The following is a 23472-nucleotide window of genomic DNA, read 5'->3' on the forward strand; positions in this document are numbered from 1 at the left end:
GCAATGAAAACACATTTTCTAGTACACATAGACTAAGAGACTTGACCACCCATAAAACCTTAATGAAAGACCTAGTAAAACATCCAATTCCACAAAAGAAAAAAGTAACCTCAGAAGCAGCAATGGGATACAAGAAACAATAGTTAGTTTGGAAACAGATGAAGTATTTTAGCAAGTTTCAGAAATAACTTAAACTTGAATGCCCCTCATCATCATAAATTCCAGAACCTGTGAATATGTTACCTTACATTCAAAAGGAAATTTGCAGATGTAATTAAATTAAGGATCTTATAATAGAAGAATTACCCTCCAATCTTTGGATTATTCAGCTGGGCTCAACTTTATCTTAAGAGGGAGGCAGGAGTTCAGAGAAGAGAGAAAGATGGTATGTAGAGGATATGAAAGGACCGGGAGGACTTGGAGGAAGGAGCCACAAGACAAGAAAAATGGGCAACCTTCAGAAGCTAGAAAAGGCAAGGAAATGGACCATCCCCTGAAGCCTCCAGAGGAACATGGCTCTGCCAATACCTTAGTTTTAGACTTCTGACCTCCAGAACTATGAAAGAATAAATTTGTGTTGTCTTAAGGCACTAAATTAGTCGTAATTTATTACAGTAGCAATAGGAAACTAATACATAAAAAACTAAACATAAAAATCTAAACATAAAAACTGTTTTCTATATTTTACAAATAAAAACAGAACATCCAGTTAAAGTCTTTATGTTTATCTGAAATTGAAATTTAACTGATCATCCTATATTTTATCTGGCAACTGTTATAAAACATAACCTTTTTGTTGTGTTGGGTAATTTTTGTTTATTTTATTTTGTTATTCTATGTTATTAATAAAATAATGAAATGAAACAAAGGTATGAACAAAATTAGAGGAGGTATTTTATGGGTAGTTTAACGAACTAAATGTTAATAGAAGTCTACCACTGCTTCTGGTAAACTGACAGTAGCTTTGGCAAAAGTAACTTTTTATGGACTCAAGTAGCTTTGTGTAGATTGGAAGAGATCTTCTTAGCCTACAGGAAAACTGCAACAGTGTTCCCTGGAAATGCTGCATAGTTTGATGAATGAAGTGTAAAAAGGATCTACACTTACCATGAGGCAAGATATTTAGCTTCATTCATTCTGAGTTTCTTCATCTGTAAAAAAGGGAGAATAATACTTTAATTCCTCTTTAAGGAGGTCTGGGAATTAATAAGATAATATGTGCAAAATGTTTGTACTGTATCAAACTAGTAATAATCAGCAAACAAATGTTTAGCTATTATTAACATAATATCTACCAGGAGACAGTGACATGATTAAGTGTATACACAGAGTGCCTTCTGTATTGGGAGAACTTATTTTTCCTATTATATTCTAACCAATTATGTTTCACTGATGTATCTTTAGACAATATAAGCAACTCTTCTTCCCCAGCCTCTATACATTTTTAAAATGTCATTCTAAGTTCATTTCATATTTTAGTGCTCCCTTCTATACACCTAAAATTCATTTTTATTCCACCCCCATTTCACTAATGAAAATCTAAGTTATCTATGCCCAAGTTTGACTCCATTGCAATAAGTTATGTACTTGAATTTTAATTTTATTTAAAATATATATTTTCTAGCTTAATGATTAATAAAATGAAGAGGCCAGACCCAACTAATGCCAATGACAGCCAATGACAAGTGGCCATGCTTGATGAAAATGTAACCATCACTCATTTTAAGTAAGATGATTAATTTTGTAAATATTTATCCTCTTTTTTTTCTTATTACAGCTGCACCAGCAGCATATGGAAGTTCCCTGGCAAGGGGTTGAGTTGGAGCTGCATCTGCCAGCCACAGCAACATGGGATCCGAGCCATCTGCAACCTACACCACAGCTCACAGAAACGCTGGATTCTTAACCCACTGAGCGAGGCCAGAGATTGAACCCACATCCTCATGGAGACATCAGGTCATTAACCCACTGAGCCACAATGGGAACTCCCATATTTATCCTATTTTTGATATGTATCTTCTTTGTTGTGTCAATATGATGAAGTTATACAAAAGGTAAACTGTTACCAATGTATTGCCAAAGAAAAAGATCGGTGATTTTTTTTTTAATTGGAATGATTAAGGTGATTAAATAATTGGCATGGTAAACTTAGCCTTTAGTTTTCACATTTTCTCTGATAAATTTTTCAAAATTAGTTTTGAAAATTTTTGTATAAGTAATACAGTATGCACTTCAAATCCTGTAATATAATTTCATTTTATAACCTGGTAAGATAACTATACTTGAACATTTTTCCTGAAGGTGTGATTGTCCTTATTTATGTTCTGTACATCTGTACTCACACCAGCTTAGAGGACATCAAATTACTGCACTGAATGATCACAAAAAACTTGGCTCATCAAAATTTATTAAGTTGTTTTTTTAATAATCATTTAAATGGTTTATTGAGTATTATATGGATCTATTTATTTTTTTGTCTACAAAAACCATATAGAAAGAAATAATATAAATATTTTTTTCATTTATAATGATTTTTATTTTTTTCATTAAGGCTGATGTACAGTGTTCGGTCAATTTTCTACTTTAAGTTGTTTCAAAACCTCTGTTAACTCTGCTATGAAATTTATTTGTTCCTAGGAGATTCATTAATTAATGTATCATTCTAAAATACTGGAAGTATAAATATATGGAATGTATTTGTCCACCAGTAAAATATAACAATCTTTATTTATTTGAGAATAACATTAGAATAAAAGGGAATTAAGAGTTAATCTAACTCCTTCATTTTGCAGGTAAAGAAACTGAGCCTCAGGGAGATCAAGAAGTTTTAATCATTTGAGAGATGATTTTGGTGAGTAACATTCAAAGAGATAGCATTTTGATCCACTTTATTGCTACATGGAATTGGCTTTTCAGTTATTTGAATGCTTAATTTTATTTATGAATTTTTATTATTAAAATATCCAGCAAAACATTGCTATTATACTTTCCAATCATTCCCACTTATCATTCGCATTCCATTTCTCTGATGTAGATATAAAAATGAAGAGGTACTCTACAAGATATATATCACTGTTGCTATTATCCTCCATTTTTAAGTGTCTTTGACAATTTCTTCCTTTTAAAAAATATCTATACAAATTTCGAATAGAAAAATATATAACAATTGTATAGCTTTTATACTCAAAAAAGTATTTCTATAGCTTCGACTGGCTTTAACTTAATTTTTGTATACTTAAGATGCTTACAGACTCTGGAATCAGAAAGCTGTATTTAAAGTGAATTTGAGTCTTAACAACATTGGCAATGGTAAGCCAGCATCTGAGACCCATAGGAAACATATGTATGTACTCACTCAACAAATATAAAATATATATGTTCACAACATACACACCTATACTAATATACATACATGTATACTATATATTACACATAACATTATATATACGCGTACATAGCGTGTGTGTGTGTGTGTGAGTGAGTGTTTGTATAAATGTAATGGTCATGTGGGGCCAAGCTGTGGAAGCTAGACTTCATACTAATCCATGTTTTCTAGCTTCACAGGGGCTTAGATGATTTTCTATTGAGCTTTCTTGTCCACTGCATTAAAAGAAAAAAATCAGGGAGTAATTTGCTAAGCCACAAAGCCTAGTCCTACTCAACCCATTTTAATCTGTGTATGTCCTGAATATGAAAGAAAGACATGAATGAAAATGTGAAAACTTTCTTTGAGTCATAAAATTCCCAATAGAATGTAGATTCTTTTCAAGAAATGACTACTCTAATGCAGTAGGTGTGTAAACATTATATGCATAAAATATCTACATGATAGACTTGTTTAAACCTTAATATGAGGATTTTAAAATGCATCTTTGATATGGTCTGACAGTAATTCTTTTTATCATAAACTGTTATTATATTTGAAATCATTATGTGGCTTGAGCACCTGGTTAATCTTTTGCTTAAATTCTGCATCAGCCAGGTGTCCTCTTAGGAATCACATAAAGATTGGACCTCGTTTAAGTGTGAAATAATCCTGTTGCTTCTATCTGAGAGTGAATGAGCTCAGGATTAGATCAGATAAAACACACTCAAGCTAAAGTGCACAAGGTGGATTATGCAAGAAAAGAGGATTTAGTGAAGAACGGATCCACAACTTTTTGTTAATATAGAGAATGGTGGCTTTTGTAAGCAACATTTGTGGAAACTCAACTGCAGCTTTAAAAGCTATGTCTTTTGTTGTACATTTCTCTGCATACATTTGCTTTGTAGTTGGGAGTGCTAACTTTGGAAGCCATGCTGGGCCAGGACTCATGCTCATTTTGCCTAATGAAAGGCTAAGGATGTACTTTTACTCATATATTCTTGTTTTGTCTTCTTTGAAGTTTATAATGCTCTCCTGAAAGATGTGAAGTTTATTAGGTTGTTATCATCATGACCACAAATTAAATATATGTTCCCTGGGGAGTGATAAGCTTCAAGTATAAGCTATGCTTACTATAATATTTACTTAATTACTAACATACTGCTTCTTGTTCTTAATATTAAAAAAAATAACCTATAAGGGCCTATTAGGATACATTCTGAATTTAACCTTATACATGTGAAATTATTAATGTTTTAATGCATCTTATCAAAGCTACAAGTTATATATACAGCTGATAGGTATATCGGCAAAAGGAGCTTTCAGAATTATTAGTGTAAGATTTTGCACCAGAACTTCTAAATATCATAATTCTTTGCAATCTTTGGCTATAGAGTTTTTCCCATACTCAGAGGCACATTCCTTTGGCTACGAAATTTCAATGTTTCTGTTTTTACATATGAGTCTTTTAAATGGGAAGGTATATAGACACTGTGTTGCATCCATTGCTTTTAGTTTGTGATAGAGCTAATCAGCAGAACCTCTATCTTAGGAGTTAAATGATAATCAAGTGTACTCAATTATTTCTGTTTTATTATAATTAAGTATCTATGTATTCTCTGCTCAACCAAATAATTAACAACTGGATGTCAGTGAGTACTTCTCTTACCTGTTTTTACTGGTAGCACTTTTCTGTATATATATATATATATATATATATTTTTTTTTTTTTTTTTGTCATCTTTTTGCCATTTCTTGGGCCGCTCCTGTGGCATATGGAGGTTCCCAGGCTAGAGGTCGAATCGGAACCGTAACTGCTGGTCTACGCCAGAGCCACAGCAATGCGGGATCCGAGCCACATCTGCAACCTACACCACAGCTCATGGCAACGCCAGATCCTTAACCCACTGAGCAAGGCCAGGAATCGAACCCACAACCTCATGGTTCCTAGTCGGATTCGTTAACCACTGAACCATGACAGGCACTCCCTGAATATTTTTGTTAATGTTGTACTTAAAAGTGATGACAAAGTATATATGGCCAAAAAGCAGGTAATTTTGGAGGCCCGAGTATAAAATTATCACTTGAATTAATCAAATTTTTGACTGACAGTTTTTTAAATTCATCTGTGTTAAGAATCAGTTTAATAATCATATCTTCTTTAGAATTTTGTTTTGCTATAATTCATTCCGAAGAAGTATTAAAGCATATTTATGAGACTATGAAAATATTGCATACTCATATATATGAAGAGAAATATCACTAATCATTTATAATGGGAAATAATTCAAAATGAAAAGTCTGGCTTCCTCTAAATAACTTTCTTAGAGCCTAACACAAATCTGTAATTTTTATCAATAGAGTCTTTTATTAGATATGTACTTCATGTTGCTTATCTTACAATGTCTTAAAACTTGAGTAATAAATTTTAAAATTGACAAATTAAGCCTGTAGAGGGTGATAACAGATGAATGGTTCATTTGGCATGTATTAATTATAATATGGAATGTAATATTAATAAACAAATGAATATAAAAATAGCACAATTACTATAGGAGTATATGAGAAGAAGTCTGTCCACAGGATTTCGATAAGAGAGAGAGAGAGAGAGATTTCTGGCATCCTTATTTGAATATTTAATAATTCATTAACAATACTTTCACATAAATAATGCCATCATTTTGTTTTAGCTATCAGGAGATTTGAGCCAAGTTCATGACCAGTATTCTTAACTGGATAGGAACATTAACTGTGCATTTTTGCATGCTAACCTTTCTCATAGGCTTTTAAAAATCTTAATCACATTTTTCCTTCAATCAGAGTCCTTTGGCCATTAATATCATCCTTTTGTATCACTGGTATTTATGTAGACTTCTTTAAATCCTTCTGTAGAATGGAGCTGGAAATAAATATATAAATGGTGTTATACATGATCTTAACTCTATGAACTTATTTCATAGTTCTTATTATATTTCACTAAGTGCAATTTGTATACATTTTCTCACTTAAGTTTAAAATATATGGCAGTTTGGCCAAAGAGTTGAATAAGCTTTTTATATATTTTTATTTGTTGCTGGCATATTAACCACAATTTATGACTGTAGTTCTAAAAGAATGGTCAATTGATCAAGTGGTCCACAGAGAGTTTAGCAGTCTTGGCAGAAAAAGTTGTTACACAACTTTTTTTGCACATATATTTGAGAAACTTGAAAAAAGCAAGCCGATTAAGATCATCATAAAAATCCTGGTATCTGCTTAGTAATCTTTATTGTATTAAAAGATGATGAAGGCACTGAAAAAGATGTGTTTATCAGTTTACCCAGCTGCACTGATATTTCAGGAAGCAGCTCACTTGGTTAATTTTTTCATATAATTGTAAATTATAAATATAAATAAATTATATTTGTTTTTAACTTTTAATTTTTTCATATCATTGTAAATTATAAATGTAAATAAATTATATTTGTATTAGGTCCCTAAATTTTTTTTTGTATTATAAATGGCTCAAAAGTTGGTCATTGAAAAGCAAGTCTTGAAAATCAACTAGCACTGTTCAGAATAATGCCATAGTTAAATATTTAATAATACTCCAATGAAATTGTAAAATGTAACGTTGTATGTGTAAGATAAGAGAATATTTCATGATGTCTCTGAAGAAAGTGATAAAAGGAAACGGGGTTGAACTGTAACACTTAATATCTGAAAACTGGCTTTTATTTGACCAACTAGAGACCATCTTAATCCTCTGTTATAAGGAATGATTTAAAGTTCCCTGGTGGCTCAGTAGGTTGAGGATCTGGTGTTGTCACTCCTGTGGCTCAGGTTGCTGCTGTGACCTGGATTTTATCCCTGGCCCTGGAACTTCCACATGTCATAGGTGTTGCAAAAAAATAAATAAAAATAAAAATAATAATAAATAAAAAAATAAAGTATGATTAAATAGTGACCTAAAGTTATGGAAACTTTAATGTGTTTTTAAAACCAGAATGACCTCCCTGGTAAATATCTGCAGAACAATCACAAATTCATACTTTTTAGCAAGAAATTGATCAATTTTCCTGCTAAAATAGAAAATAATCAAATTTGACTATTTTCTTTATAGTAAAACCATTTGCAAGTCATGCATTGCCAAGAAGCATATAAAACCATCTGCAAAGTGACAAATATTGTGCTCAGAAGAAAGCGAGGCAAGCTGTTGGCAAAATTTCTTTATCAAATGACACCATTTGGCTTTGTATATCCATAAAATAAGCAACGGATCAGGAAGAGAAACACTACATTGAGTGTGAAGAAGAGATTTTGACTTGCAGTTGGATGAAACCTACCAAGGGGAAATCCATTCTTAATTTATGAGCAGGGAAAGATATAATAACTTATTATTATATTCATTTCCAAACACCTAAATTACAGGAGAAGAAGAATTATTATTTTATGAGCCATGATGTAGATTGGAGAAGGTGCTTCAGGCTCATTTCTGAGAGCACACAAGCCCGCATGCCTCAAGAAAGGCATTGCTGAGCAAATAAAACAGTGCTGTCGATCCATACACTGCTTTGCCCACATACTGCTTTATTCGTAGATACCAGTTGGTGGTTAACAAAATGCCTCCTGATTTTGATTTAGTGCTGAAGGAAATGGTGAACATTGTGGTCCAATAATGCTAAGCACTCGAGAAACCCTGTTAAATGTCAGGCTCTTATAGTGCCTCATTAGAATTATTGCTAGAACATGTCTAATTAGTTTCTGAAATCACTCTTGACTGGCTCTAATCCATAGGTTGGCAAAATTTTTCTGTAAAGTCTTCAATTGTAAATACGGTCTACTTTGCAGGACATATGGCTTCAGTTGTAACGAGTTATGTCTATCATGGTAGCACAATAGGTAAACAAGCAAGCCTGTCTATGTTCACGAAAAGACAAATAGTGAGCTGGATCTGGCCCAAGGGAATAAATTTGATTCCTGTTAATCTAGTTGATACTTCTTCTGGTGGGTGAGGGGTTAATGTAATGTGAAAGTTTGATCATAGCACGCCTCTACCGAAAAGCTTTCATTTTCCTCTGTGCATAAGCAAGGCCTATTTAAGATTTTTCTTATTTGAATTCTCTCTCCCTTTTGAATCTCATTGTATGCTTTTCTCCTATATGTCCTTTCTATTAATGTGTAAACCATTCAGTAGTTCCCTTTGTGGCTCAGCTGTTAACGAACCAGACTAGTATCCATGTGGATGTGGGTTGATCCCTGGACTTGCTCAGTGGGTTAAGGATCCAGCATTGCTGAGAGCTGTGGTTTAGGTCTCAGATAAGGCTTGAATCTTGCGTGGCTGTGGCCGTGGTATAGGCTGGCAGCTGTAGCTCCAATTCTACCCCTAGCCTGGGAACTTCCATATGCCTCAGGTGTGGCCCTGAAAAGCAAAAAAATAAAAAAATAAATAAAGTTTAAACCATTTATAGTTCCTTTGATGTGCCATGGTCTTTAGGGCTCTGTGCCTTGAATGAGAATATATATTTTGAATGTGGCTTGACTATACAACTTAGTAGTTGTACTATTATTACCTGTTTACATGTCTGGCTACTGGATTACAATGTGAATCTCTCAAGAGAGTGAAGTATGTTCCATTTATTTTTGTATAGACAGAGTCTAGGACTATGCCTGGACAATTCTAGACACTCAATATATGGTCATAGAAAAATAGCCAAATGATTAAAATTCATCCACTAATGGATATATTAATCCCTAAAATATTGAAGATATAGTTGTCCTTTCTAAACTTTTTTTTCCATTTTTATCAAGTGTTAGAATGTTAGACTCCATTATATAATAGGGCTTATTAAGGCCTTCCAATTGCATGTGTCTTTCCTTGTATAACCATTCAAGAGATAATTTTAGTAAGGCTTGAAAAAGAAAATATAGGGTCTGAATTCTGTTTCTAGACAAGATGGGATAATAGAAACTGGATTTACCATCCCATCTGAAACAAACATAAAACTAGACAAAATATATGAAACAATTCTCCAAACACTGGACATCAGACAATAAAGGACAGTGATCCCTCACTACGAAATGAGAAATAAATGAGGTTGGCATTATAATTGCTTCTACTTAGCATTTGGGATTTTCCAGGTTGCAGTTTAAAGTGGGTAGTGGGTGGTAAATAGGAGTAGTTCCTTGAATTCATAGGAGCTTGCTGGGAGTATAGGAAATTCACAGCTACCTTATGGGAGAAAAGTCCAGTAGAGGGGAGAGTCCACAGAGAAAATGTCAGAGCCCTTCAGAGGAGCCCCCTGGAGGATTTGGCTGAGTTCTGATCAGTACTTGTGTGTGAGAAAATGACTTGAGGTGAGTGAAAGAATTGCCAGAATGATTAGAGGAAACAATCCAGAGATCCAAAAGACTGGGAATATTGTCTGTTCCAATGATAATTGTGATTGAAAAAATGATTATTCATAGTGCATTAGATAGAGTATTCAGAAGAGGTTAGTCTTGGAGTTCCCTGGTGGCTCAGCAAGTTATGGATCTGGCATTGTCATTGCTATGGCTTGGGTTGCTGCTATGGGGCAGGTTCAACCTCCAGCAGGGGAAATTCTGTATGATACAGGTGCTGCCAAAAAAAGCAAAAAACAAACAAACAAACAAACAAAAAGCAGAAGAATTTAAGTTAGTCTCAATAGTAGGACAAAGTTAGCACTAAACTAAACCCTATTCTGATCCTACTTTATAAAGATAAAAGCATAACCTCTAAGAATTATTTCCAATTCCCAGAATAAACATTAACAATAGGACAATATTCACAAAGTCTGGAATTAAATAAAAGTTATTAGGTATGTGAGAAGCAGACAAATATGACCCTTAATGAGGACACAAGCAATAAATTGAAACACACCCAGAAATGATCTATATGACAGAATTGGCCAACAAGAGCTTTAAATCAGTTTTTATAACTGAATTCCTTATAGTCAAGAAACTAGACAAAAGACTTACCATATTAGGTGAAGACATAAAAAATATTAAGAAGACTCAAATTAACTTCCAGGGGTAAAAACTGTCATGCCTGAAATTAAATATATGCTGGGTAAAACTAAAGGTAGATTTGGCATTGCAGAATAAAAATTATTAATCTTGGAGATATAGCAATAGAAATGACTCAAATGAAGCACAGAGAAGAAAAGATAAATATACAAACAAGCTAGCATGTCAGTGAAATCAAACGATTTCAAGAGTTCTAATATTTGTGTGATTGGGTGTTTGAAGAAAAGAATAGAAAGAGAAGAGAAAAACAATATTTGAAAAATAGTGGTAGAAAATTTTCCAAGTTTGAGGAAAACTATAATTGCCCAGATTCAAAAAGCTCAATATATCTAAATACAAAGAAAAAGGAAAAAAAATAAAGAAAATGAAACTATTAACCTCAAATCTTGGCCCAGTTAAACTATCTTTCAAAAACAAACATGAATTTGTTGATTCCTCAAAAAGTTAGAATTACTGAAGAACCTAGAAATTCCATTGCTAGGTGTATACCGAATAATTGAAAACATGGACTCAGATGGATACTTGTTCACCAGTGTTCATTGATTATTCACAGCTGCTAAAATATGAAAACAACCCAAGTGTCCATGAACAAATGAAGGGATAAACAAAATGTGATATGTACATATAAAATGGAGTATTATTTAGTCACAAAAATAAATCAAGTTCTGATATATACTATTACATGGATGAATCTTGAAAACATTGTGATAAGTTTAATAAGCCATACACAAAAGGACAAATATCTAGGATAGGCAATTCATACCAAAAAAAAAAGCAGATTGGGGGCTACTGCTACCAGAGGCTGAGAGGTGCAGCAGGGAGAATTATTGCTTAGTGGGTACAGAGTTTCTGTTTGGGGTGCTGAAAAGTTTGAAAATAGTTAGTGGTGATAGAAATTGTACAACATTAATTATTAATAAATATAATTGATTCTACTTTATCTTAAAAATCATTAAAATACAGTGTTTCTGTGTAGTTCAGCAGGTTAAGGATCTGGTGTTGCTACTGCTCTAGCTCAAGTTACTGCCATGACATAGGTTTGATTCCTAGTCTTGGAACGTCTGCATGTCATGGATACGGACAAAAAAATTATTAAAATGGCAAATTTTATGTTGTATATATTACCACAATAAGAAAATATTCTTAAAAACTTAATAAATTAAAGGAAAACTTTGAAGGTGCTTAAAACACTGCCTGGCAAAGAAAAAGTACCATAATGCAAAATAAAACAGAAAAAAAATCAACAAAAGGAAGAAAGTTTATCAATTTTGTTGCTTTTTATTTCTGTTTTGTTGCTTTTTCACATATCTGTCCTCATGTTATACCAGTATTTTATCTTTTTCTAATTTTAATGCAAGAACATTGGCTCAATTCTAAATATTCTAAGGAAGTAAAACCCCAAAGATGATTTAAAGACTTATTATTATATACTAAAGCTAGGAGTTCCCATCGTGGCTTAGTGGTTAACGAATCCAGCTGGGAACCATGAGGTTGTGGGTTCATTCCCTGGCCTTGCTCAGTGGGTTAAGGATCTGGCGTTGCCATGAGCTGTGGTGTAGGTTGCAGACGTGGCTCAGATCCCGCGTTGCTGTGGCTCTGGTGTAGGCCAGTGGCTACAGTTCCGATTCGACCCCTAGCCTGGGAACCTCCATGTGCCGCGGGAGCGGCCCAAGAAATGGCAAAAAGACAAAAAAAAAAAAAAAAAAAAAAAGATATACTAAAGCTAAAAGAATCTTTAACTAGAAAACCTGCACTACATAAAATATAAAAGGTATTTCTTCAAGCAGAAGAAAAATGATACCAGATGAAAATCTGAGTCTAAACAAAGAACATCAAAAATATTAACTGCAATACAAATATTTATTATTATTTAAATATTTTAAACATTTAAACTTTAAAGCAAAGCATCATAAAATACTATTGGGTTTATACCATATGTAAAGCAACATTTAAAAAAAATAACACAGGGATTCCCTGGGGCCCTAATGGTTAAGGATCCAGTGTTATCACTGTAGCAGCTTGGGTTACTGCTGTGGTGCAGGTTTGCTCTTTGGCCTGGGAATTTCCACATGCCTCAGGCATGGCCACTCCCCTCCCCCAAAAAACCCCCAAACCGAAACAACAATAACATAAAAGTGTGGAAGCATAGCAATGGAGAGCTTCTGCTATGAGGTTCTCATATTATACATGAATTGGTATTATAGCACCTAAAAGTACACTCTAATAATTTAAAGGTGTATACGACAAAAACTAAAGCTTCCACATTTGAACACTCAACGGATTAATATGCTTTACAAATACAAATACAAAATTTCCCAATATAGATTATGTAATAGACTATGAAACAAGTCTCAATAAATTTATTTATTTACTTATTTATTTATTTATCTTTTCTAGGGCCTCACTGAGGGCATATGGAAGTTCCCAGGCTAGGGGTCTAGTCAGAGCTGTAGCCGGCGGCCTATGCCAGAGATACAGCAACGCCAGATCTGAGCCCCATCTGCGACCTACACCACAACTCACGGCAATACCGGATCCTTAACCCACTGAGCAAGGACAGGGATTGAACCCACAACCTCATGGTTCCTAGTTGGATTCGTTAACCACTGAGCCACAATGGGAAATCCCTAGTCTCAATAAATTTAAAAGGTTGTAAATCATACAAAGTTATGTCCTCTGATCATAATGAAACTAAATTATAAATCAGTAATAGAATGATATCTAGAAAATCCTCAAATATTTGGAAACTAAATCACATACTTCCTGATAAGCCATAGGTCAGAAAAGGAAATCAGAAAATATTTTGAACTGAATGAAAACAAACCACAGCATATCAAAATTTATGGGATGAAGCTAAATAAAGAGAAAATTATAGCACTAAACACTGTGTTAGAAAATAATAAAGGTCTCAAATCAATAGCCTCAGTTTATACCTTACAAAATAGGAAAAGAACAAATGAAACCCAAAGAAAGTACAAGAAAGGAAAAATATTGTTCAAAAAGGAAATCAATGCAATAGATAACAAAATCAATAGAGAACATAAATAAAACCAAAAACTACTTCTCTGAGAAGGTCAATAAAATTTATAAACTTCTAGTCACACTGATCAGAAAAACTAAGAATACACAAATATACAATTTCAGGAATGAAAGTGGAGACAGCATTAAAGAATCTAAAGATATATGGATGATAATAAATATTATGAACAACTATTGCCAGTAAATTTAACAATTTAAATGAATACATTCCCTAATAGAGATAAACTACTAAAGATTGTTCAGAAAGTAGATAACCTGATAGCCTTATACCTATAGAAATTATAGAAATTGAATTTAATGATCTTTCCGCAAAGAAAATGAGGACAGAATTACTCACATAACAAAAATAAGGAAAGAACATTATAAGTAAGCAAAACTACATATCAATATACCAACATCCTCCATGAACATGGATTTTAAAAAATCTCAACACAATTTTAGCAAATGGAACTCAACCATGCATAAAAAGGTTTACTACATCATGACCAAGATGGTTTTAGCCAAGGAAAGATTTAACATTCAAAATTCAATCAACATATTTCACCATCTTAACAGACAAAACAAAACAGAAAATGTGATCATCATAATAGGTGCAAAGTATTTAACACAATCCAGCATCCATTCCTTTCTCCTTTTTTTTTTTTTTTTTTTTGACCACATACAGCCGAAGTTCCCAGGCCAGGGATCAAACCTGAGCCACAACAGCAACCCAAGCCACAGCAGTGACAACACCAGATCCCTATCCCACTGAGCCACCAGGGTTAGATGAGCCCCAACATCTGTTCTTAATTTAAAAAAAAGACTTATCGAACTAGTACTGAGGGGAAATTTCCTCAATCTGATTAAGAACATCTACAAAACCTATGATTAACATCATGCTTAAAAGTGAAACATAATGCTTTTTCCTTAAAATCAAGGAAAAAAGGTTGTCCGTTTTTACCCATTCTATTCATCATTGTACTAGATGTTGGGCTCAAGGCAATAAATCAAAAAAAAAGAAATAAAAGGCAACAAAATTGAAAAGGATAAAACAAGTCTTTATTGTCTATGTAGAAAATCTGATAGAATGTATATAATAAAAGCTACTAGAAGTAATGGATGAGTTTAGCAAGGTGAAAGAATAACAAAATCAATATAAAATGTAAATTGTATTTCTATATACCATAAAAAATTGAAAGAATAATGCCATTTATAATAGCAACAAAAATATAACATACTAAGGACTGGGTCTGATAAAAGGTGTACAAGACCTATGTTCACTGAAAAATACAAAATATTGCTGATGCTAATTAAAGAAAACCTAAATAAATGAAAAGATCTACTGCCATCATGGATCAGAGAATTCAGTAGTTATTAATGTGCCAATTCTTCCCATATTGATGTTTAGATTTAATTCACTCTCATAAAAAACCCCAGTCTGGCTATTTTGTAGAATTTAACAGTCTGATTCTGAAATTCATATGGAAATGAAAAAATCTTAGAATAGATAAAACAGCTTTGAAAAAGAAGAGCAAAAATGGAGTACTAACACACCCTGATTTCAAAATTTGTTTTGAAGCTACAGAAATCAAGTTTCTATATTAAGGTAGATAAATCGAGTAATGGATCAGAAGAGAGAATCCAGCCACTGACTCACACATGTATAAACAACTGATTTTCAATGCTGGTACAAAAGAGATTCAGTGAATAAAGTCTTTTAAATTAATTAGGCTGAAATAAACTGGACTTTCATAAGCAAAACTTGAACTTGAACTCATATTTCATACCATGTAAGATATTTAATTAAAAATGAGCAACAGACCTTAATATACAACATAAACCTATAAAACTTCTCGAAAAAAAGCATTGGATAAAAGAATATAAGATTAAAAAATGTATTAGCTGGAGTTCCTTTTGTGGCACAGTGGGTTAATGAGCTGGCTTGTCTCCGTGGAGGTTCCGGTTCTATCCCTGGCCCTGCATAGAGGATTAAGAGCTGGCATTGCTGTAGTTGTTGTGTAGAACAGCAGCTCCAGCATGGATTCAATCCCTGGCCCAGGAACTTCCATATGCCATTGCATGAAGCTGAAAAGGAAAAAAAAATTAAAAAGTAAATCTTATTAAAAAAAAATTCTTAGCTAAAATACTAAAATCATGATCTATAAGTGAAATATTTAAAAGTGAATTTATCAAAATTAAGAACACCTGTTCTTCAAAATATACTAAGAGGATAAAACAAGACTAGCCATACATTGAGGGAAAATGCTTGTAAATCATGTGTTTGATAATGGACTTGTATCTAGATTATGTGTGTAAAGAAATCTCAAAACTCAATAAGAACAAACAACACAATTATGAAAATGCTCAATGTATTTTAAGACACTACACCAAAGATATACAGATGGTAAACAACCACAGGAAAAGATGCTTAGCATCATTATTCATTAAAGAAATTCATATTAAAATCATAATGAAGTAACACCCACAAGAATGGCTAAAATTAAGAAAAAAAAGCTAATCATATCAAGCATTGGAGTGAATGTGGAGCCACTAGAACTCTCATCACTACCAATATGAATACAAAATCGCACAACCACTTTGAAAATCATCTTGAAATTTCTTAGACATTATTACCTACTTATGACTCAGCCATTCCATCTCTAAATATTTATTTAAAAAAAATGAAAACGTGTGTCCATACAAAAACTGGTATATGCAAATGAATGTCAGCTTTCTCTGAAGTAGCCCCAAACTGGAAAAAAAACAAATGTCCATCACCAGATACATGGATAAACAAATCAGGGGTTATCAGTTCAGAGGAATATTACTCAGCAATAAACAATGAATTATTGGTATATAAAATTACATGGATGAATCTATAAATAATTAAAAAGGTATTCTATATGATTCCATTTAAATAAATTCAAGAAAATGCAACTGATTTGTAGTAATAGGAAGATCAGTGGTTGCCTGTCAGGAGTAGGTATGGAAGAGCAGAAAGGAGGAGTTATAAAGGGCTAAGAGGAAATTTGGAGGGATGAGGAATACATTCATTATCTTCACTGTGGTGCTGTTTTCATGCAAATAAAATCCATTGAAGGGTTCTTTTTAAATATGCACAGTTTACTATATGCCTGTTATACTCCAATAAGACTATTAAAAGAGAAAAGGAAAAGACAGTTTTTTCTCTCAAGGAGCTTTCAATCTTGAATATTTTGGAGGAACGTTACATGACTCAGTAATGATTTTGAGATAAGACATTCACATTTAAATACTACTGAATTATTTTAAGGAGAAATAAAAGCATTTGTCAGTTTGGCAGATGAAGATCCCTTTTCATTTACTCATGTGCCTAGTCTGCCAAAACCTCTTATATGTTTGGTGTTTCTAATGGAAACATGGTTGGCCTTCTAAGAAGATAAACATGTACAAACATGATGTCTATAAAATAATGCCCTGAGACAGATTCTGCCCTTTCTCCAGTAGGTGAAGTTCTGTATGGCTCATCTCCTATGAATTTCACAGCAAGTATAAAAATTAGCCAGTTGGGAATTTACTAGGGAACCAAATGTGACATCATAGTGTATTTAAATCAAAGAATAACTTGCTTTTCAGTTTTATAAGTCCAGTGAGAGAGGAGGCAATTTTTATTAGTCTTATGGTTTATATATGCTTACTAGAAAGTTCAAAGTTAACCCCCGAAGGATTGCAAATTACTTCTTCACTTCACTTATTGTTCTCATTCACAATTTCACTCATTTATTTCTGCAATAAACTTACAGGAAAGGTTGCTCTTCCAATGTTCCCACCTTCTTTCACTGTTTTTACTTTTCCTGTCCATCAGATGGTCCCTTCTATGTCCACTCTCTACTTAATTTATCTTCTCCAACTCTCCCCACCTCGCCTCTGCTGCAGTGGGAACCCTCCATTTCCAAATCCACCTCTCACTCACCTAACAACTGCCCACTTTCGAGCTATTTGGAGACAACTCACTCTCACTAGGAGAGCAATTGTTGTTATAACACACATGTTGAACAAACACAACTTGTGACATAAAGTGCAAATGTTCTTCATATCTCGTCCTCAGTTTAAAAATCATTCTTTGAGAGAACTGTTTCTCTCCCTGGATGGAAAAGGGAAGATATGAATTTTATGCTCACTCTTTTTTTTTTTTTTTTTTTTTTTGTCTTTTTGCCATTTCTTGGGCCACTCCCATGGCATGTGGAGGTTCCCAGGCTAGGGGTCTAATCGGAGCTGTATCCACCGGCCTACGCCAGAGCCACAACAACTCGGGATCCAAGCCGCGTCTGCAACCTACACCACAGCTCATGGCAATGCCGAATCCTTAACCCACTGAACAAGGCCAGGGATCGAACCCGAAACCTCATGGTTCCTAGTCGGATTCGTTAACCACTGAGCCATGACAGGAACTCCATGTGCTCACTCTTAAATGCAGTCTTCAATAATTAGAAAGTGTACAGTAGAAGATAATTCACTTGCCCCAAATAACTGTTTCTTCCCTTTCCACAAGCTACTTAGCAGTTGCCATCACCATCATAAAACAATTATGATTCAATTTCCTCCCTTTCCCCTACTTTTTTTATTCACTTGGTAGCTGCTGTGTTAGGCCATTTCAGGTTCAAGAAGAGAAGAAGGAAAGGTAGGAGACAGGGCTTTTCTTATTAGGCTGAGTGGCTTTCTACTTTCTGAGTCCAACATAGGGTAAAAGCCAACCTTCAGTGGAGCTATAAGCGTTCTTTGGAGATTCCTTTCTATGGGGTCATTCTTGCAAAGTTTCTCTGAACCCAAATGGGTACTACTCTATACTGAGTGGTCCATTGCAATTCAAGCTGCAGGTGCTAGCATCCAAATTAGCCTTCAACTTCCTGCTGCAACCCTTGGGTCCTCCTCGTAAATAAGATCCAACCAATAGTATATATTTGTCCCTAGTAGTCCACTTGGATTAAGAAAAATTCAGTTTCCCTTGTATTTACAAGGCAAGCATTCTCCTGTAAAACCTTCACATAGGCATTCTTCTCACATGCATACTGGCTTTAAATTTTAAATTTCAATTCTGAACCCTATGATACTAATTAGGTCTAAACTCTTACATTCTCTTATGATCGTTGTACCTTAATTATAAGCACTCTTTAAGACATTCAAAGTAATCTCTGGCTATAGAATTTCAGATCTTAATAGGTAAGAGTGAGCATTTTATACATGTACACATGCAAGGTGTTCAGAGAGAACGTTCCCAGAATCTTGGAAATCATTACACAAAGGCAGCTGCAGTAAGCTTCAGCTATATTGTTTATCCTCAAACAATTCAAACTAGAAAAAAGGGGAAGTTTTCATTGCTTTATAGGCTTGAAAATGTATCCCCTTCTTTTTCTTTCTCCAGTGCATACTTGGCCTATAGGAACCATACTTTCTTTAGCATCCAACAAAATGTAGCGAGCTTCTTTAGGGAAAAGAGGATTGTAGGGTAAATGTGCTCCTAGTAGAAGCATAACTCTAATGCACAAGTAAAATATGTACTCACTGCCTAATGGGATTATAATAAAGCTGCACTTACTAACTTGCCTATAACTTGAACTACCCCAGTAGCTAGAATAAGACAGAAGCCATGTTGAGAGTCTTTGGTGGGTATTGATCATGACTCTGACTAAGATCAGGGTGGCTGGTCAGAAGTCAGAAAAATCATAGAAGATTTAATCCAGACAGGACATCAAGGCCTATTCACTGTCCTTCTCATATATAAGGGTTGGTTTCAGGTAAAGGCACACAGCTGAGAAAGACAGTGTTGGTGAAATGTGGGAAAAAATGGAGGATTAGAGAAGTTACCCAATTTTCAGATTTTCTACTTAAACCATAGAATGCTGAGAAAATAGCAAAACAGTACTGAGAGCAGTACTTTTAATGTTGCCTCTGTCCATATTCCTACTAATAGAAAGCTCTTAAAATTTTCATTGTCACTTAGGACCAGGAGACAAGTTTAAAAATTTCTTCACAAAAAAATTCAAAAATCATTAATTTATGCATTATTTATGGAGACTAATTTTTCTTTTGGTCTTTTGTGTTTTATCTTTTTTATGGCCACACCATGGAGGTTCCCAGGCTAGGGGTCTAATCATAGCTGTAGCTGCCAGTCCACACCACAGCCACAGCAACACTTAGTATGATAATTTCTAGGTCTATCCGTGTTGCTGCAAATGAAAGTATTTCATTCTTTTTCATGGCTAAGTAATTTTCCATTGCATATATATATATATATATATATATATATATATATATATATATGTACAAATAAATTTTTTCCTTAAATATTAAAATAGAGTTAAATTATGATCCTATAATCTTACTTCTGGGTATATATCTTGAGAAAACTATAATTTGAAAAGATACATACAGCCCAATATTCACTGAAGCACTATTTACAGTAGGCAAGACATAGAAGCAACCTTAATGTCTGCCAAAAGATGAATGGATAAAGAAGATGAGATATACATATATATTAATTGCTTCTTTTACAATATTTCAAACAAAGAACAACCAGTCATTTTAGTGGAGCCACAGAAAGATTTTGAACCAATGCTGATTTCTAGGACCTCTGTTCATGCTATCCCTCCCCTCCAAACTGTGCAACTCAAATCCTTTGGCCTAAGTAATGCATATTTGATGTGATAGATTAAAATATGAAAACCAGAGTGGTATGTACATAGCAATATAGTGTACAAATGTTTTAATGATTTCAAGCTACTGATGTGTATGTTTTGTTCAACATGAGATCTCAATTGGCCATCCAATTACATATGCATTATGCATCATATTTCTGAAACTTTTTGAAAAGCTTTTTTCATAACACCAATTTTCAATAAGGTCTGAAACTATAAATTTATTGTAAATATTTCCTTAAAATAAATATAATATTTCAAATGCAATTTTTAAAGACTAAAATCAAACCACTAGAGATTGAATGACATATCTGAAAAGATCTTAAGAATATACCCATCTAGGCACCACATTTTATTTTAAACTTCTGTTATTACAGTAACTAGTCACAAAATGGCTCCCTATTTATGTAATATGTTAGCTGTAATGTTACTTAAATTGAAAAGACGAGTGCCTTCTAATAATGTATATTTACTTCATGAACTCATGGGCAATTACATTGTAATTATGTCTTTGTAGGTGCTTTTTACTGACATATAGAGCGCCAGTACATTTTAAATATAATTGCAGTTCTCTGTACCATTTAGCAAAGCTGAAAATTGTTAAAGGTTGGTAAATTACCTACATTTAGACCATAGGCAACTGGGCAAATTAAGTGACACTGTCAGTAATGTTACAGCATAAATTGGTACCAAGTATGAACTCAAGGTACACTTTCCTTTCTAAATTAAAATGTTGTTTATAGAGTGCATTCTAATAACAAAGATAAGCAAAAAGAAACAAAGTGCATGCTGCTCATTGATCAGCTTTATAATGCATGTGAAAAACAATGACCACTCTGCAATAATGTTTTCAATTGTAAAGCTGTTTGAAATTGGGAATTTGGATTGGTTGTACAGTATTCAGAGAAAATGAGTATATGATGGCTCCGGACAATATCTTCCTATCTCCGTTTTCATGAAACTATGTAGCAAAGTAGGAAAAATCTGGAACACAGTGTTTCACAGAATTCTGTCCCTTTTTATTTCTATGGCCTTGTCCAACTAATTTAATTCTTGGGTTTCAACTTTTAATCTAAAATGTAAGAACAATAATAGCCAGCTTCAAAGGGCTACTGTGAAGATTAAGATGGAATATTGTATTCAAACCCTCAAAAAAAAAAAATGTGAGTTGCCTCGTCTTACCTTTCCCTGACAGGTAATTTGGTCTGTTATTTAACAAAAAAATGCATTTTCTTTAGATGTGGTGAAGGCTTCTTCGAGGCTGTGTTGAATCAGTCCTGGAACTGCAGAGTTTACACAGATTTACTTCATCCCACGGGATTAAAGAAACCCAGCGATGATTGTAGACTGAAAAATGTTCACTTTTGCTTCTGAAGCAATGTCCCATAGAGGAGACCAGTCTCCAAAGACCAGCAATGGCAGTTAAGGAAATTAATTGTGAAAGTATTACTCTGTCACTCTATGCCTTCAGGCCAGTTGCTTATTGATGGCAAGGGTTTAGGTTCGGATAAAACCATTTCACCCATGCAAGCCCTCTCCATTAAAAGGGAAACAAGCATCTGAGCTTGACAGCTCAGAGGGCTCTGCTGCTCAGAAAACCATTCTGAGAGGGCCATTTTATTTAAGTGTAAGATTAGAGCGAGAGTCGGTGCAAGGCTGTGTTCTTTGAGTACAAGTAATGAATTAATAATATGATCAGATTGCATGCATTTTTAAAAGTCCCATAATCATAGGACAAACAAATGATTACAATTAATGTTTTAAACTTGGAAATCCTGTAGCTGTAGAGAGAGGCATCAGGCAACTGCGTCTGACGGGAAGCTGTTTCTCACCAGCTAATCTCAGGCATGTCCCTTGCCACTGGAGTCACAATTTTGTCTTTGAAAAATTAGCAATAATAAAGAGCTGCCACCTCTCCTCACAGTTTTAACTCTACAAATGAGATTACATATGAGAAAAAGACTTTCTCAAGTATATATACACTATGGTACTTTATGGTGTACTGATTTCTTGCAGACATTTGGCCTGGAAACTTAAAAACTATTATAGTTTTCTCTTTCCCCTGGTTCTTTCATGTGTTCTTATCATTATGTTTTGTTTTGTTTTTACATCTTGTGTAGAGACACAATTGAATATTGCTTTATGGGTCAGGAAAGTCAAAGAAAAAGTCATCATCACATTCATACAAGCAAAAATAGTGGCATGTGATCCCTGTAAAGTGTGACATTTTCTCCATAGATGAGGCCAGTAGAAATACATCTACAGAGAGAAGAAAGTCAGTTGCAGGAGTCTACTCACAAAGGAAGCTGAGGCAGTAGATCCTGTGAAAAGAGGCAAATTTGACTTAAGCTTGGAGGTGAAGGGCTTCTCAGGAAGCAAACAGGCTGTTTAGAGTAGATTTGGGTTCTTACAGGGCTCAGAAGGAGGAGGCTATCAGGTTCCAGAACACACTGTAGCATGATGTTGAGAAAACGCCAATGGAACGTTCTCTGAAAAGCATGACAGGGATTAGCTACTCTGTGAAGCTTACTGGACTTCAGATGACTGGCCAGTGAGAAGACTTCAGGCATTTTCAGAGGCCTGGTGGAGCCAGAATTCTCTGTTCTGTTCTGAAGTCTTTTGATCCAGCTCAAAATGAAATACTGGCACAAGGTGTTTCAGAATCTCTAGAAACCTTTGTCCAGTGAGTTGAGGGAGGAACTTCATTTCTCTGAAAGTAAAATGGGACTTTTTCTCATTGGGCCTGATTCCCACAGAAGACCACTGATGCCAGAGAGGTAACACACATGGAAGGACAGAGGCAGGTTACCAGGAAGCATCCTCGGGAAGCAAACGGATATACTCGAGAGGAAATTCAGAAAGGAGAGGATTTCCAGTATAGCCTACTTTCTATTTTTTACTCCCAGGGTTGGCCTTATTAGACAAACTCCTGAAATGGAAGTGATTTTGTGGTAAGTTACCTCTGCTGGGGAATATGAAAATAAAATATGATACATCTTCTGCAGTGTGAAATTAAATAGGTGCTTAATTATATATCATATTTATTATTGTTTCAAGATAGAAGTCTTATCTTCCTAATTCAATAGTACCACCCTTGAGGGAAAGGATGTTTTCTTTACTTTCTCTCAATAGCCTAGGTTAATCAAAAGTCTTGTCTATTGTCAAACCATGCATCCAGTAGGAGATGCATTTGGCTGCAGGTATCAGTGATCCAATTATAGTGACTTAAACACATGGGGAGTTATAGTTATTTTTTTCATGTAATTAAAAATCTGGAAGGAAAGGGCATTGGTTTAATGGCTCAAGAGTGTCCAAGTTGAGATCTCTGCATGCCTTTCTCATCTCTTCCACATGATCTAGGAAGGGTTCTGGAGCTCTAATCATTATGTC

General features: G+C 34.2%; 1 long non-coding RNA gene across 14 annotated transcripts in view; it reads left to right on the top strand.

Annotated features, from left to right (window-relative positions):
* The window catches only part of LOC106505376 (uncharacterized), a 675862-nt gene that overhangs the window by 381768 nt on the left and 270622 nt on the right, over positions 1–23472 (top strand). For 13 of the 14 annotated variants that reach the window (XR_014824140.1, XR_014824144.1, XR_014824146.1 and 10 more), the window contains one exon: positions 2793–2851. This is a non-coding gene — a long non-coding RNA (uncharacterized LOC106505376). Of the gene's footprint in view, positions 1–1624; positions 1727–2792; positions 2852–23472 lie in introns of all 14 variants that reach the window. The other variant, XR_014824141.1, reaches the window with a different exon arrangement.

This window comes from Sus scrofa, chromosome 13, assembly GCF_054392235.1.
Source record: "Sus scrofa isolate SSC_HxYL_T2T_F1_AM1 chromosome 13, Sscrofa_HxYL_maternal_Yorkshire_Landrace_v2.0, whole genome shotgun sequence".
Taxonomy (NCBI): domain Eukaryota; kingdom Metazoa; phylum Chordata; class Mammalia; order Artiodactyla; family Suidae; genus Sus; species Sus scrofa.